General features: G+C 40.0%; 1 long non-coding RNA gene across 1 annotated transcript in view; it reads left to right on the top strand.

The window, feature by feature from the left end:
- LOC139039798 (uncharacterized) overlaps positions 1–15,550 on the top strand; it is a 104,128-nt gene that overhangs the window by 81,633 nt on the left and 6,945 nt on the right. Inside the window, exon 5 of the long non-coding RNA XR_011493023.1 lies at positions 12,800–12,921. This is a non-coding gene — a long non-coding RNA (uncharacterized lncRNA). The remainder of the gene's footprint in view (positions 1–12,799; positions 12,922–15,550) is intronic.

The raw sequence follows: 15,550 nt of genomic DNA, 5'->3' as shown, positions 1-15,550 counted from the left end.
CCTTAACTGTGTCAATTAAGAAAGAATTGACATTTATGCAGTGTTAAAGTCATCTCAATCACTTGCTACGCTTCTCTACTTATTTTATTTACTGAAAACACTTTGTATTTTTCTGCATGTGATCTATGTATTTTGTGTTTAATTTGTCCCTAGATATTTTTGTATATTTTGATGCAATTGTGAGTGAGATTTAACAATTATATGTTTCTAATTGAATTTCGCTGATATTTAGGAAAGGTACTGTCTTTAGTGTATTCCTCTATTTGATCATTTGTAGAACTCTGTTATTAGTCTAAATACACAAATGTCCTTGATTTTATGTCAAAGCCTTGTTGATTTAAAAATTTATTCCCTTCTCTTCAGGATCAATTATAATTGTCAGGCAGTGAAATAAATTTTATTTTTCAGTGTTTCTTCACTCTTAGTTTATTTTCCTAGTTAGAATCTATGCCTGTGTGATCATAACTATATTTCCCCTGAACTTTCTGAATGTAGGACTTAACATTTAGCCCTCTTAATTTTCTCTTTTTTGAGTCTAGTGTACTCAGAGGATATGTTTGATGTCCCGTTCATAGAGCAAAAATGCCAAATACCATGATTGTTACTATAACAGTGAATTTGATCTTTTCCTCTCAATGTTTATCAGACTCCCAATGGAGGTGAATCATACAACTTATCTAAGCTTTTAAAAGTTTTTGTTCGATATTCCTTTAATATCCCTTTTCCTTCATCATAAAGGTACTTGTTCTCACGTAAAATGAGCTGAACTTTATCATTTGTATATATCCAGCTAAATCCCTTCTATAAATAGCACAATCTCAGTTATTTATCAATGTCAGGAAATGGTAAGTAAATTTTCTGAGGGCACTGTCTTTTCAAGGGTCAGAACTTTAAGTTTATTTTAGATTGACATCTCTCCAAAATATATGCAGTACTATATATGGTATTTATTTTGAAACCATGACAACTAGGTTCCTTAAATACATGGTATTGGAGGAATTTAACCATTAAATGTAAAAGAGGATGAGAGAGAACTGATGTTGGAAGTAAATCTATTAAGGTTCCTATAAATATTTTTACACAAGAACTGTGTGTTTAAACAGTGAAGGAATACCCTCTTTAAACTAGTAGAGAGCAATTATATCAAGAGAATATCAAGGACATTTTAGAAATGTTAAGTAACAATGGGTAATTTGTACTTATTTTTATTTACTATCCGTTTGTTACTGGAACATCATCTTCTCCTCCATGAGAAGCTTAAACAATAATTTAGTTTTATTTTGTTGCAGATAATATGCATTCTAGGTAGCACTTATTTTCATAACTGGTTGTTATGGGTTGAATTGTGTCCCTCCTCTGAATTCCTATGTAGAGGTCCTAACCCCTTGTACCTGAGATAGGGTCTTTGCAGAGGTAATCAAGCTAAAATGAGGTCATTAGGGTGAGCCCTAATGACTGGTGTCCTTATAAGAAGGGGGGAATTTGGAGACAGACACACACACACAAGGAGAACACCAGAGGAAAGTGAAGGCAGAGATTGGGGGTTGATGCATCTGCAAGCCAAGGAATGGCAAAGATTGCCAGCAAACCACCAGAAGAGGAGAGAAGCGTGGAACAGATTCTTCCTCACACCCTCAGAAGGAACCAACTCTGCCGACAGCTTGACCGCAGATTTATAGTCTCCAAAGCTGTGAGACAATACATTTTTGTTGTGCAAGGCACCTGGTTTGTGGTAATTTGCTATGGCAGCCCTAGTAAATGAGTATAATAGTCTTTCATCAAGATTTAATTCCTTGCTGATTTTATGAAGAGTAGTACTGACTTCTACCTTGTAGGTCTCATCTTCCATATCTCACCATGGTTTCAAAGACTTAGAACAGCTAGACTCCTGAAGCTGAAAACAGCTTAGGATAGTTGTAGGTATGTATATGTCTCCCCCTAAGTATCCAAGATAATCCATCCACCCGTTTATCCATCCGTCCATCCATCCAACCATCCATCCCTCCCTCCATCCATCCATCCATTCATCTATCTATCCAACCCATCCATCCATCCCTTCATTTCTCTATGTATCCAGTCTTTACTGAGTGTCTACCATGTACCAGGCTCTGTGCTAGGCTCTGGGGGCTGTTAGGTAAAGCAGACATTGACTTTACTCTCGTGAAGCTTGCATTTCAGCAATTATATACTGTGTTCATGGAATTTGCCAGGATTACATTAGCAGGATTTACATTAGAAAACTGCAAAAAAGGAGAAAAAAAGTGAATCTGTCTTAAGCACATCTACATACCCTCCTTCCTCACTGATACAGTGACTAGCATACAACTGTAATCCCTGTTTACTTTTTGTCATCATGTTTTATTTCCCTTAAGGCTTTTAGCATGTGTGCTTGTGAAATCCTCTGTTTCCAACTATTCTGCCATTGACTCATTCTCCATTTTCTCTTTTAATATCTGTAATAATGTAGTTCATAGTATACATATTCCTTAAAGGAAATGATACTGATTCCGGAAAAGGACCATCAAGATAAATTCTCATGTACTAGTGCTAATGGTTGAAGACGGAACTCGCCATTCATTCATTCACATAAAATATTTATATTTTCACCTGGGTGAAGGCAACTGTGGTGAAAATGCCCATGTGAGTGATATGGAACATAGAAATGGCCGAGTACTCATCCTAGCAGTGGTGCTGAAACTTAGTTTCTGGAAAAAGAAAAACCCTACATCAGTTTGCCTTTAGGTCATTTGTTTCTTTCTCATAAAAAGTGGAGTCCAGCGTGTGCAGCTGCAGGACCTCTTGGGCAGCTGCCTTTCTGCAAATTTAATTAATGAATCAAAGGTGAGCGCCGTCTCTCCCAGGTGTTTTCTTGCCCTCAACATCACCTTCCTCACTGCTCTCATCAGTGTCCTTTGACTCACCAGCAATAAACAGAGCATTCTGTATTCCTGCATCCCAACTGAGCAGATCAGTGTCTCTTCACCCTCTCCTCTTTGGTTTGAACCAGGTGTACTTGTGGAGAGCAAAGGGAGGTCTCTTCCCTCTCCAGCAACCTGGCTGGGTTAATGTTCCCCGGATTTGCCTCGTGAGAAATACTGAATTAGAATCTCCAGGCAGAGTCCTGAGAACCTTTATTTTTAGTAAATACACCAGGTGATTTCTATAATTAGGCCCATTTGGAAAGCTCTATGCTATGGCATTTTGAGGTAAATCAGTACCTCAATTGACTTGTAGCTTGCTCAATACAGGCTTACATTTTCTAAACATTCAAAACAAAACAGACTAAAAACAGAAAGTCACAATGTGACACCGGAGAAAATCTAGAGATTCTGGGTTTTAGCTTCTGTTTGCTAGTAGTCCAGGATAAATTCTTTAGCTTTTTTCAGTCTTATATGTAAACTAAAGAGGTTGAAACAGTTTCATTTGTTAATTCATTTATTCATTTATCAAATATGTGTCAAGATCCTACTATGTTAGCTATTATTCAAGTTCCTGGGAAAACAGCAGAGAATGAGTCACACATTGATTGGCTTCAAAATTGGCCTATTTCTCAGTGCACCAGAAGTCTATGCAACACTGTCACCCACTGACATCCAATACATGGTGAAAGAATATTATCAACTTATATTATTATTATAGTGCCCTTTTTTCCCCAGAGGAAACTTGGAATTCTGGTCATGCTCTGGTTTGTTAAATAAAATTCTGAAATTTATTCTGTTGAAAAAAGTGCTTTCCTAACAGAGTTATGATGAACTCCATCCTTCATGGCCTTGGTGGAATTATTCTAACTCCAACCAGCTTCTACTTGGCTTTCAGAATGAAATGAGTAGAGAACTTAATATTAGATAATTCCATTCTGAAGCCGAGATGGATAAGTTTAATTATGTTTATTCCAATGGCAAGTCATAAGATGAGGTTTCCAAATAACTTAGTCAAGGATCTTACATTTTTCATGTGAGGCAACAAAGTACCCAAAGAGTTATGAATGCATGGTCTTAGTTTGAACCATTGGTAGGGTGAAGCTAGGATGGGTGCTAATTTGATCCCACTCACCCCGGTATTTGCTTCTCATTCAACATGACTTCCTACAATGAATCCCATCAGAAGTTTGCACCATTTTGTCTTCAAGATTAAATCTGCAGCAAGATCACACTAAGGGGTTGCCCCAGTCCTCAATGTCTTCTAAGGTTATAAGGCAGATCTTTTGAGACATCTGGCTAATTTGAGAAAGTGCAACAATTAAATTCGGTAAGGACTGAAAAGTCCTTGAGATGAGAGAACAACACTTTTCCTAGAGCTTTCCTAAACTGTCTTTGGATCCAGATTTATTGCTATTTTGTGGGAAACTTTAAATTCATAACTCAACTCAGTTATGAAGAGCAGTAGTTTTAGGTGTCTCACTCCCACAGAGCATCATCTTTAAGGTCAAGAGGATAATTTAAAATTGGAATGGAGATCTGTTGGGAGAGGTCAGAATCTATTTGGAAGGCTAATTGTCCTCTGTTGGAGTACTGGCTTATCCTTAGGCCTTTTAGCCATATGCTATTTCATTTGCTAAAGACGAAGAAAAGAAAATCTTGAAAAATTGTAAAATATAGTAAATAGTAAAGTAGGAAAATAATCAAATTTTATGTTGTCTTAGCAAAGGACAAATCCATTGTCTGAAATAAAATGGAAAAATTTGTTGCCAGAAGTTGGCAGGCTTGACAGAGAACTTCCTGGCAGTGAGATCCTGATGCAGAGTCCTGGGAGGAGAGAGAGAGAGCACCTCAGTCTCCAGGGTTCTGAGCTCAAGCAGAAGGTGAGCACATTCTAGTCCTGCAGTCCTTCAACTCTGCAGCTGCAATTAGACTCACCATAGTAGGCAAAAAATAAATTCTTCTAAAATATATTATCTTGGGCAATCACTTAACTTCTCTGATTCTTATTTTATCACTGACTAAAAGCAGCTGATAGCACATCCAGCAGAGCATGGCTGTTGGGATTGAATGAGAAATTGTAGGAGAATAATCTTGCCCAAGCCTGGCACAGAGTAGGTGGTCAAATAATATTTCCTGAATCTATAGCCATGTACAATAGAACCTGTAAGGTTGAACCTGTAAGGCATATGCCCTAAACATAGAAAATAAGGTTTGAATTTACAGGTTGTTTAGACTTCAAATGTATCTCCTTAGGACCAAAGAAATATTGTTGAAAATATGTTGAGTCCATCTCTGACAACACAGGAGTATATCAACTGAGGCTTGGCAGGCTGGGATTAGAGGTACTCAGAGGCTAGCCCATGGAATGATTTGAGGTTCCCACCTGTAGAAATGAAAATGCATAAATGTCGTAACTCTTCTTGTGTGTTACTGGGCAGGCAACTCCTGTTCCATACCTCACTCTGCCACCCGCTATCTGATGTGTTGTCACCTCCTCAATTATCGAATCCTCTGCTTTGATTCATTCCCTTACAGTGTGTTTGTTCTCTTGTAAAAGCTCCCCGTCTGGCACGGGGTTGGTTATAGACCTCATATCAGATTTCGAGGACTGTGAGATTTGATTCCTCCCTTCTCCTCAGTATTTTATGATGATTTGACACTGGTGAAAAAACAGGCAGCCATCGTTTTATTACAGATGTTACTGGGCTGCAATACTTCTCTGAGGTTAACACAGCAAACAATTGTCCTTTTGTCTTAGTGGTATTTCCAGCTTTGATATATATTTTGGTACCTAAGATGATGAAAAATCAGGAAAAATTATGAAAGAGTGGAAAATAAGGCTAGTTATGGTTTTTAATAACTTTCCTTGCCCCTTAACTGTATTGCATCCACACCTGGTAAATCTATGAAAGTAAATAATTGAAGATGAAAGCAAGAAGTTGCAGTAATTTTTTTCTTTCAATATCTATCAAATTAAGAATTTTCTATCTTATAGTTCTTGATAATTTATACTTCTATCATATTTGCGAATTACTTATTTTCTGTTTCTGTTTCCTGTAAAATTAGTATGGTAATAATATCTATCTACCTCATCAAGTTTTTCTGAAGCTTAAATAAGTTGATACATATGGAGCACTTAGCACCTGTCACAGGAACATTAGTAAATGCTAGATATTGCTATTTAAACAAAAGAGAAATTAACGGATGTGCACACGCAGGCATATGTGCATGTACGTGTTTACAGCTCTCTATTTGGCCAATGAGAAGTGTTAAAAGACCAATGAGAGAAAGTGGACACTTATCCTGAACTTTCTGTCTCGGTATCTAGTACTCATGGGATTGTCAATTTTGGCGGTATCTCCAAAATTTAGTTCCTGAAACTCAAAAGGTATCCTGAAATGAAAAACAAAGTTTTATGTGTATAGGATAAAAGTTATATTGAGGTTTTAAACTTGGACTTTTGGATTCTTGAGCAAAGGAAATAAAAGATATAGTACAGAGAAGATCTTGTTATTTAGAGAGTAAACAATTGTCCCGCACAGGACTGAACTCACAGCTTTGTCTTCATAAGAACTGTGCTTTATTTCAGTGATCTCCAAATCTTTTTGATCATGTGCTCTATGCAATAAAACTATTTATGCCTGTATCATACACATATATGCATATGCACACATGCACACACAATTTATTAGATTCATGTACAAGTGTACTATCTCCCTTCATCCTAACTGGAACATCTTGTATAACTCCTGCATGTGCTCCTTGTTTTGCCAACTGCCTCTCTGACAAATAGATCTGATTAATCTAGATGAAGCATGTTCTTCGCCTTTTTGTGTCTTCCCTCCCTTCTCCTTAAAAACAACACGTTGTGGCCAATTGACAGATGTTCTTCAGGTGGTTTGATATAACGTTATGAGCTGTTCTACAGGTAGTCTGATGTAATGGTTCTGACTTCAGGAGGGAGGTCTGGACTGGAGACTGGTGGGGAATGGTGATAGGTGCTCGTCATAACTGCGAGAATGATGACTCACCCCAAGGGAAGGTGTGTACAGTGAGAAGAGATCTTTCAGGAGCTCAACCTTTAAAGGGAGGTAAAGAAACAGAGCCCACAAAGGAGGCTGAGAGATAGGAGAAGGGGTACAAGAAAGTTTCAATGTGTGTCAAAGCCAAAGAAATAGTTTTTAAAATGAGAGCATACATGAAAGTTTTAAATGCAAGAGTGGTCCAGTAGGATAAGGATGGAAAAAGTTGCTTTTGATTTGGCATCTAGGAGGTCACATCTTCTAAGTGGGGGAAAGCGTGTCCTTGGAGCAGTAGGCTGAAAAATAAGTGGGAAGGAAGCAAACATAGACTAGTCTTTCAAGAAATTCGCAGGAGATGAGATGAGAAGAGAGAAGAGAGAGAGAAAGAGACAGAGAGAGTCAGGAAGTCAGGAGGAGATTCTGTCATCTGTCTGTCTATCCATCCATCTATCTATCTATCTATCTATCTATCTATCATCTAATCTCTAATCTACCTTTCTATTTTAAGGGCAGGACTATTCCACGTGTTTACTTTATTATTTGCTCTGTCTGCATAGCCTTTCTCTTCCTGGTAAGATTTGGCAGAGAGTTCAGCCCTGATATCTTCTCCTTAGGAGGTGTTGATAACAACTTTAGCTGAATGCCTACTGCACTTTGTGAATACATGCATACATGTCTGTTATAGCACTTACCACTCTGCCAGTTATTTATGTGTCTGTCTCTCTGGATGGATTTCAAGCTATTTACATGAAGACATCCTGTCTTCTTCTTTAAATTCCTAGTCCCTACCAGAGTGCCTAGCATGTATTAATTGCTCAGACTTGCTCCTTGAATGTGTGAATGAACAAAAAAAGGCAAACAGCTTGGCAAGAGGTCCTGTGAGGAGGTTAGTCTGGCAGCGGCTTTGCGGAGGTGTAGGAGGGTGGTCAGGGTAAGACTGGAGGCAGTGAAGGCTGGAGGGCATGGAGCTAAGCTAGTTAGAAGGGCTTGGTGCCCTAAATCAGGGAATAAAGAGAACGAACTGTTTTAGAAAACACTTTAATGGGAGACATGCCAAGTTTGGATAAAAAAAGAAGAAAGAAGAAAAGATAATAACAGATGTCTAGTCTTTAAAACAAGAAGAATAATAAGGAAAGCAAAATCTTGATCGTAGCGGTGGGGAAGGGAAAGGGCACAGTGACGGGAGGTGAGTGTGAGTTCTGGTTTGATGGGTGGTCTCCTGAGAAGTCTTTTATTTTTGTCTCCGTGTCTTGTTCTTGGATCTTCCCCAGGAGCATGCTGTCTCCTCTTGTTTTGTACGTGTGTCAAGCAACCACCCCTTCTTTAGTCATTTCCTTCTGAAAAAAGAAAAAAACCCCACATTTCTTCCATAAAGCCGATCAGCACTGTTCCTCCACTTACATCAAAAACATGTCAGAACAAAGCAAAACTTCAAGCTACCAAGATTTAACAAACACAGCACAACTTGACCGAACTTGGAACATCTGCCTTAGGAATACTTAGTGTTTTCTAAGAACATACCATTCGTTGGTCAGAAATGATCAGTTATGTAGAACACCAAATGTATCCATCTTTACTCATATATTTATTTTTAAACAAATATCCACGTATGGGTCTTTACCACCCCTCAGTGGTAGAACCCAAATTCCCTTCTTTTTAGGTTAGATTAACTTCACTCTTTTTGTTAGTATTAGAATTTATAGAAATCTTCTGATGAGGATTAGAAACTACAGTAAAGCCTCTGTTAATTTTGAGAATAAAAATGATGGAAAGAAAGGCATTATGAAGAGAGTAGCCGATTCTTTGGAAAGAAGTGCTAGCTATTGCTCGGCATTCATTGCCATCCTTTCCTGAACCTATTCCCCATCTGAATCTTTTGTAAGGCCACCTTCACTTCTTTTTTCTCTTTCCTGCTACACCAATAAAATCAGTCATCCCCTCAGCAATAAGCATGTAAAATGACTTCTTTTGTAGAACAAACCCTTTGTGCGTAAATAATTTGTTAGCCCCCACCTCCCTCCAAGCATTGTGTTGGAAAAAATATCCACCATAAATTGATTGTATAGATAGCCTGATTGTAAAGCAAGATTAATATGAAAACACAAGGAGTCTGCAATAAAACCTACTAACTTCAATCATTCACATTTGTGTACAAGCATTCATATTTAGCAACAGTCCCAAGGCTGAGATTAAAGCTGTTTGGTAGGTTACTTCAAGGCCTTTTTATTGCTAAATCTTATGATGTCTCTAAAATGTAGAAATTAATCACCTGTCATGAAAGCTGCAGTGGATTATTGACTTCTAAATGTCTCTACAAATTGATTCATGGCAGAATGAAACAGGAGACTGAACTAGCATTGAAATTCTTTTGCATGTGATAAAAAAGGTCTATTAAAAGCATTTCAACAAATGCTGCCGATTAGGTAATCATCACAAAGTACTTTCCTATCAAAATGAGGTGCTTCTGGAATCGTTTTGATGAGACACATTTTTTTTTCCGGCACCAATATGGTAACATGACATTATTCTGAAACCCCAGGAAGCTGATTTGGAAATCCACTTAATTCTTATATTACAGAGTACACAACTTATTTCTTAGTACCAGCTCAATATAAAGATGGTTGAAAAATTCCACTTAATTTGTGTGTGTGTGTGTGTGCATGTGTGTCAAACAGACCCTAAAGATTGTTCAGGTTAAGAATTTTGGAGAACACTGATAATCTGCAACAGTGGGATTGCAGTAATTTTTGCCATAAGGATCCCTTCTCATATTCCACAAAATTCTTTTGGCTGTGCTCTACCCCCTTGTCCCTGTTAGTTTAAGTCAGTGGTTCTTGAAACAAATCTGTTTTGATCCCCGTGAGGCATTAGGCAATGCTTGGAGACATTTTTGTTTGTCACACCTGGTGTGTGTTTGCGCGTGCTACTGGCATGCAGTGGATTGAGGTCAGGGATGCTGTTAAATATCCTACAGTGCCTAGGAGAGCCCCCCACAACAAAGGATTATCCAGCCCAAAATAGCAATAGTGCCAAGGTTGAGAAAACTTCGTTTAAATTAAGAAGAAAACCTTTCTTGAAACAGGCAAGGAGAGGTTTTAAGTAGAATCCAGAACATTTTTCTTTAATCAAATTTGCCTCCTTACTTTAGTCCACTAGTCTTTCCTTCTTGGTAAACATTTAACTGCCAGTGATGGTTTCCTCCCTTTTTAGAATTTTCTCCCACGGAGCTTCTTACAGCCCATTCCTTGCCATGTCCACACTCTATGCACATCAGCCTCCTCTCCAACTCAGTTCAACTCTTTATCTTTTTAGCTCTGTAGAGACGCTCCAAGGTCAATAGAAGGAACAGTCAAGGAGCTAATCTCTGACCAAAATGCATTTGGATTTTCAATTAACATTCAAGGATAGGACTTGCTATTTTTGATTACTATTACTATTTTTGATTAAGAAGAAAGAGAACATTGTGGAGTAGGTGACTTCTATTTTGGGTTTCTGTCTCAGAAGACTATCTACTCAAAACAATTTAAAAACTTTTCACAAAACTAAATAACCAGTGTTATTATTTGAAAATTTTGCTGTGGACAACATTCAAGTTTAAAAAAATATTGCTTCCATCAGACTGTGAGCTCCACAAAGCCAAGAACAACATTTTATCTTCTTTGTATCTCAGTGCTTATATATGACTGAATTTTATTTAATCTTTAATATGCAAGTATGACATAAACACAAGCACACAGTTTAATACCTAAAATCTTTTGTGTGGACCACAGCTTCATTCACATATACGAAGAGATACAGTCATAGGCTATTGATAAACACTTATGCCTACCTGCCTTTGTTCTATGCAGTTCCAGAAATGTATCACGCTCTCTCCCTGCTCTGGTCTTCTACAAAAGCTCTTCCTTTTGCTTGGGAAGCATTCTGTTTTTTCCCCCTTTCATTTGTCTACTGCTTGACTCTCCGTTTAGATGTCAGTTCCTCTAGGACTGCCTATGACTGGATTGCAGCCCTTTCTCTGAGCTCTTGTCATCCTACAAATGATGTATTAGACCTGCCTGTTTACTCATCCAGAGTTTCCTCTAGATGATCAGCTCCTTGAGGAGAGGGGTTGTGTCTTAATCACCATTAAATTTCCCTAAACTTAGCATAAAACATAGAACTGGTACATAATTGTCACCCACCAAACGCATGTGGACTGAACAGAGGATAAGCGGATCACATCATTTGGATGAAATTAAAAGCTCTTCCTTCAGTATAGGTAGCACAACTGAAAAGTCAGAAACCTGCAAAGAGTTTTTCTCCATAAAGACCCACAGGTATATGGCACTACCAAGGCATGCCACAGAGTTCCCCAAACCCAGGGGCCCAGACAGAGGCAGATGCATGTGACCTGGACACAGTCTCTTCTTCTCTTTAACTGGGAAGAATGGAGAGGAAAAGGCTGCCAAAGTCCAACATGACTGCTGGTTCTGGAGCCCTGACATCTGCTTCATATTTCAGGAAGAAGAGGAATTGTGTCTGTTCTTTAAGATCTTGAGGGACTAGGACTAACGAAAATGATTATTTCAGAAAAATTGGTTTTGGAGAGCCAGAGCTGTCCAAAGATGACAAGGGCTCCCTTGGGGACAGGGTGTTCCCTGTCTCTGTCTGTGCAAGCTGGATGAGACCAGAGTGAAGACACTAGAGAGGGAAGGTATGCTTTCATTAGGATGTTGAACCGGTTCCCCTGTAAGGTCCCTTATCAATGAAAGGTTCTGTGGTGTTGTGATATGTGCCTGCAGTCCATGGGTTGTAGAAGAACAGAGGCACAGGCTTTGTAAACCCTTAGCAAACTCTTCCTGGAAGTCAGGAAGCGTATTTATAACTCTCACCCTGGTAAAGAGCTGGGATCCCTGGAAAGTTCCAGAAACCCTGCCCAGGCTGCTCTCATAGGAGTAAGCCACACCCCTCCTGTCCACAGGAGCTCACCACACTTGAAGGGTTTCCTGCCACCTTGGAGACCTGGGAGCTCCTCCTTACCGTGAGCTTTACTGTTGATCCAAGACATGTATGAATATTAAGAGAATTCCTTACCTAAGTATATATAGAAGCATTCATTTCCGCTTCTCTCTCTCTCTCCCCTGCCTTGCCTCTCTCCTCTCTCTTTCCCTCTGTCTTCTTTGAGTCTCATTTTGCACTTCTAGCTGAATATCTAGTACGATGTGTAAAACAGTGGAGAGATGTAATGAAACTAATGCACTGTCTCTATGGAAGATTCAAATACAAGCAATTTATCCTTAGGCAACTGAGGCAAAAGATTTAAAATAGAATCTATAGTGATTACCCTGATACATAAAGAAGGTTTTCGGCTTTGATCCTGATTTCTCAGAGAGTCTGGGATAAGCCTCAATTCAGGCATAACAGCTTCTGGTAGAGATTTACCTCTACTGTTGTAAGGATAGTGAGCACACATTATACAGCGCTTCGTGCATAACGATTCTATTACATCCTCTTCAAGTCTTTGAGAACTCTCTCCAGAGATATTCTCGGGAAAGTGGTGGCAGTGATCTTGAACTCTGAGCCCCTTGCTGTCTGATTGCCACCAGTCATTTCAGTGTGTATTTTATCTGTGTATTTACGGCATGAAGTTTTCTCTAGTTCTAGTTTTTTCTTTCAAAACTCCAAGATCATTTCTGGCACTCACATAATGTTTACAAGGAACTGGATAAAATTTCGCTGATATTTGGGGAAAACTCTTGTTAGCAAAGATTGTTTATGCAAAACTACATCTCATAAAGAATCTCCAGTCTTTTTGAAGACAGAGAACTTTAAAGTCAGCTTTTGGGCTGAATTCATGTGTCTTTGTCTCTCTTTCAGTTGATCTTGGCAACACCTCACATGTAACCCAAGACCAAAATAGTTACATTCGGAAGGCAGTCACAAGTCAGTGATCTCATCCTGCAGAACGCCTTCTCTTGGCGTTTACCTCATATAATTTGGTAAGCGGTTTACACATTTACTCCTGTGATTTTCAAGGGCCTTTTATGATCTGCCAAGTGGACAAATGTCAACAGGCTTTAAGGATTGATTTACCAGGATTTCTGTCTCTTGTGAACAGATTACTGTAGCTCTGAATAAAACACATGTAAACAAGTCCAGCAATCTTAGTGGAAAATGCAGTTCCCACCAGACGTGGTGGCTTGATCAGGAATCCTAGTGGAGTTGCCTCTGTCACTACTCAGGCTTGGAGGAGTAATGGCTTTCTCTTTCATACAACTGTCCTGGAAAGGTTCCCGAGTCTGCACTGCCTGTGAGCAGCAGAGAAGGAAAGCGGCAAGGAGTCAGCCCCAGGAGCCAGATGGCTCCTGCGCTGCAGGTCCTGCTGCAGACTCCTCCTCTGCTTCCTCCTGGCACTTGCGCAACAGGCCTGACCCTCAGGACTCGAACCTGTTGGTGTAATCAGAGGCAGTGCCCTCCTGTGGGTGAGAAAGCTCGGCAGCAGGACAGCAGAAATGCAGTTTTCAACTATGAGTGGGAACTGAGTCAAACACTTCTGCAATGCTGTTGGAATTTCCAATTTGTTATTCTTTGTAAAAGAAAAAATAATGTCAGGTCATGGCACTTACGTCTTTTGAGTTCCATGTTTGAGAGTCTTTGAGCTTTGATTCTGGTCCTTTTTTTACTTTACCTGTGATGATGATCAGAAGGAAGACAAGAAGACCGGGGCCCTTGTTTCTCCAGCCTTTATCTGCCATGTTCCTCTCCGCTTGGTGCCCAGGAGATGAGACCATGCTCTCCATGCCCTTCATGGACGAAGGTCCTTCTTGGGGGCCTGGAGGAGGGCAGGATTGGAGAGGGAACGCAGGTCCATGCCCCCGCACCAAGACACCCTTACAGCTAGCACTTTGGTTGTATTTGGCATCTCCACACCTCCCAAGAATGTGGGAAGGATTTAGGCAGCCTAATTACCTTGTTCCATTCCATCCCAGCTTTGTGTCCCTGGTCAAGGCAGGCCTAGAAATTCACAATTCTCAAGGGTGAGTTAAATGTAGATTCACCCTAAAATTTCCATTTGCTGCAGATCTGCATACAATATTTATATCTTCCACTTACTGGCTTTTTAATCTTAAGGAAATGACTTCATGATGTCTGTTTAAAAGGGAGATAACGAATACTGAAATCTATCCCATAAGCTTATTGTGAAGGTGAATGAAGAAACATATATAAAAAGCCTTGCACAGTGCCCAGCACCCAGGAGACACTTGAAAAACTGTTAATGCTCACTTCTTGTCCAAGTAAACCTGAGGTATAAGTTCCTGCCTGTGTGGGCCTCCGGCAACTCGCATTGGCTCTTTCAAATCCCATTCTAAGCCCTGTTGGACTGGCCCCAGACATCTGACATGGGCTGATTGGATTGAACTGGAACTTTTAGTTCTGCCTTGAATTGGTTCCCCTGTGTAGAGTCTGTGTGATATCAACCCTCTACTTTGGGGAGAAAGAGGCTGTTTGGGCATGGGTATTATTTTCTTAAATGCAGAATAAAACTGGATCAGCAGGATATTTCAGTGAAATATCTCGTTTGAACTTTTCTATTCATTTGCTCTTTTATGCATTCGCAGCTAGGGGTTTCCAGCTGATCCATTTGATTGCTCTCATGTACAGAGTGTAGAGACAGCAAAGAGGGGATTCCTGTAGATTCTTAACTTGTTAACAAAGGCTGCTATGACTGTGGCAAGCCCCAGAGCTGACAGCCAGTTTCAGTCCTTTGTAGGGGTTAGAAGAGAGAGACAAGGCAGGGAAAGAGGAGTAGGAAGTTTTAATAGAGATACTGAATCCGCAGAGTGCCAGGGCCAGGAGGAGGGCAAGCCAAGAGTCCTGAGCAGCACCAGCAGCCTTACTCTGGACTTGGAGCCCCTCAGCTCCCTCCTGCTTCATCCTCCCGTCAGGTAGATGTTCTGCGAATCTGCTGCCTCCCTTGTGACCAGAGTGCTGGACCAAGCTTCAGGAGACCTCAGGACCAGGCTCAGTGCTGTGAGCTGTGCAGATGTGGGCTCACCTCACAACTTCTGTGGCCATTCATTCTTTTAGTCTGTACAAGACATAGTCATAAATAGGGTTGCTCTGAGGTTCAATTGCAAAAACATGTCAATAAAGTGCTACGAAATAAATGGTAGCATCATCAATTCTTTTCTTTCTTTCTTTTTTTTTTTTGAGGAAGATTTAGCCCTGAGCTGACATCTGCTGCCAATCAATCCTCCTCTTTTTGCTGAGGAAGACTGGCCCTCAGCTAATATTCGTGCCCATCTTCCTCTGCTTTATATGTGGGACTCCTGCCACAGCATGTCTTGATAAGCGGTGCACAGGTCCACACCCGGGATCTGAACCAGTGAACCCCAGGCTGGGGGAGCAGAACATGCGAACTTAACCGCTGTACCACTGGGCCAGCCCCATCAATTATTTTCTTCATGGAGAATCTATAATGTGAATATCCTTATCCTTAGTTTCTTATTGGGGAACCTTCTGGGCATAGGATAAGAGTAGGCAGCATGGAGGGGATGTTAATGAAGAAATGTTGAAGCTACCTTTATACTTGTATATGAAGCTACTTTTAACTTAAAAATAGGCACT

Source organism: Equus asinus, chromosome 11 (assembly GCF_041296235.1).
Source record: "Equus asinus isolate D_3611 breed Donkey chromosome 11, EquAss-T2T_v2, whole genome shotgun sequence".
In the NCBI taxonomy this organism is placed as follows: Eukaryota; Metazoa; Chordata; class Mammalia; order Perissodactyla; family Equidae; genus Equus; species Equus asinus.
This window is presented reverse-complemented; position numbering and strand designations above follow the sequence as displayed.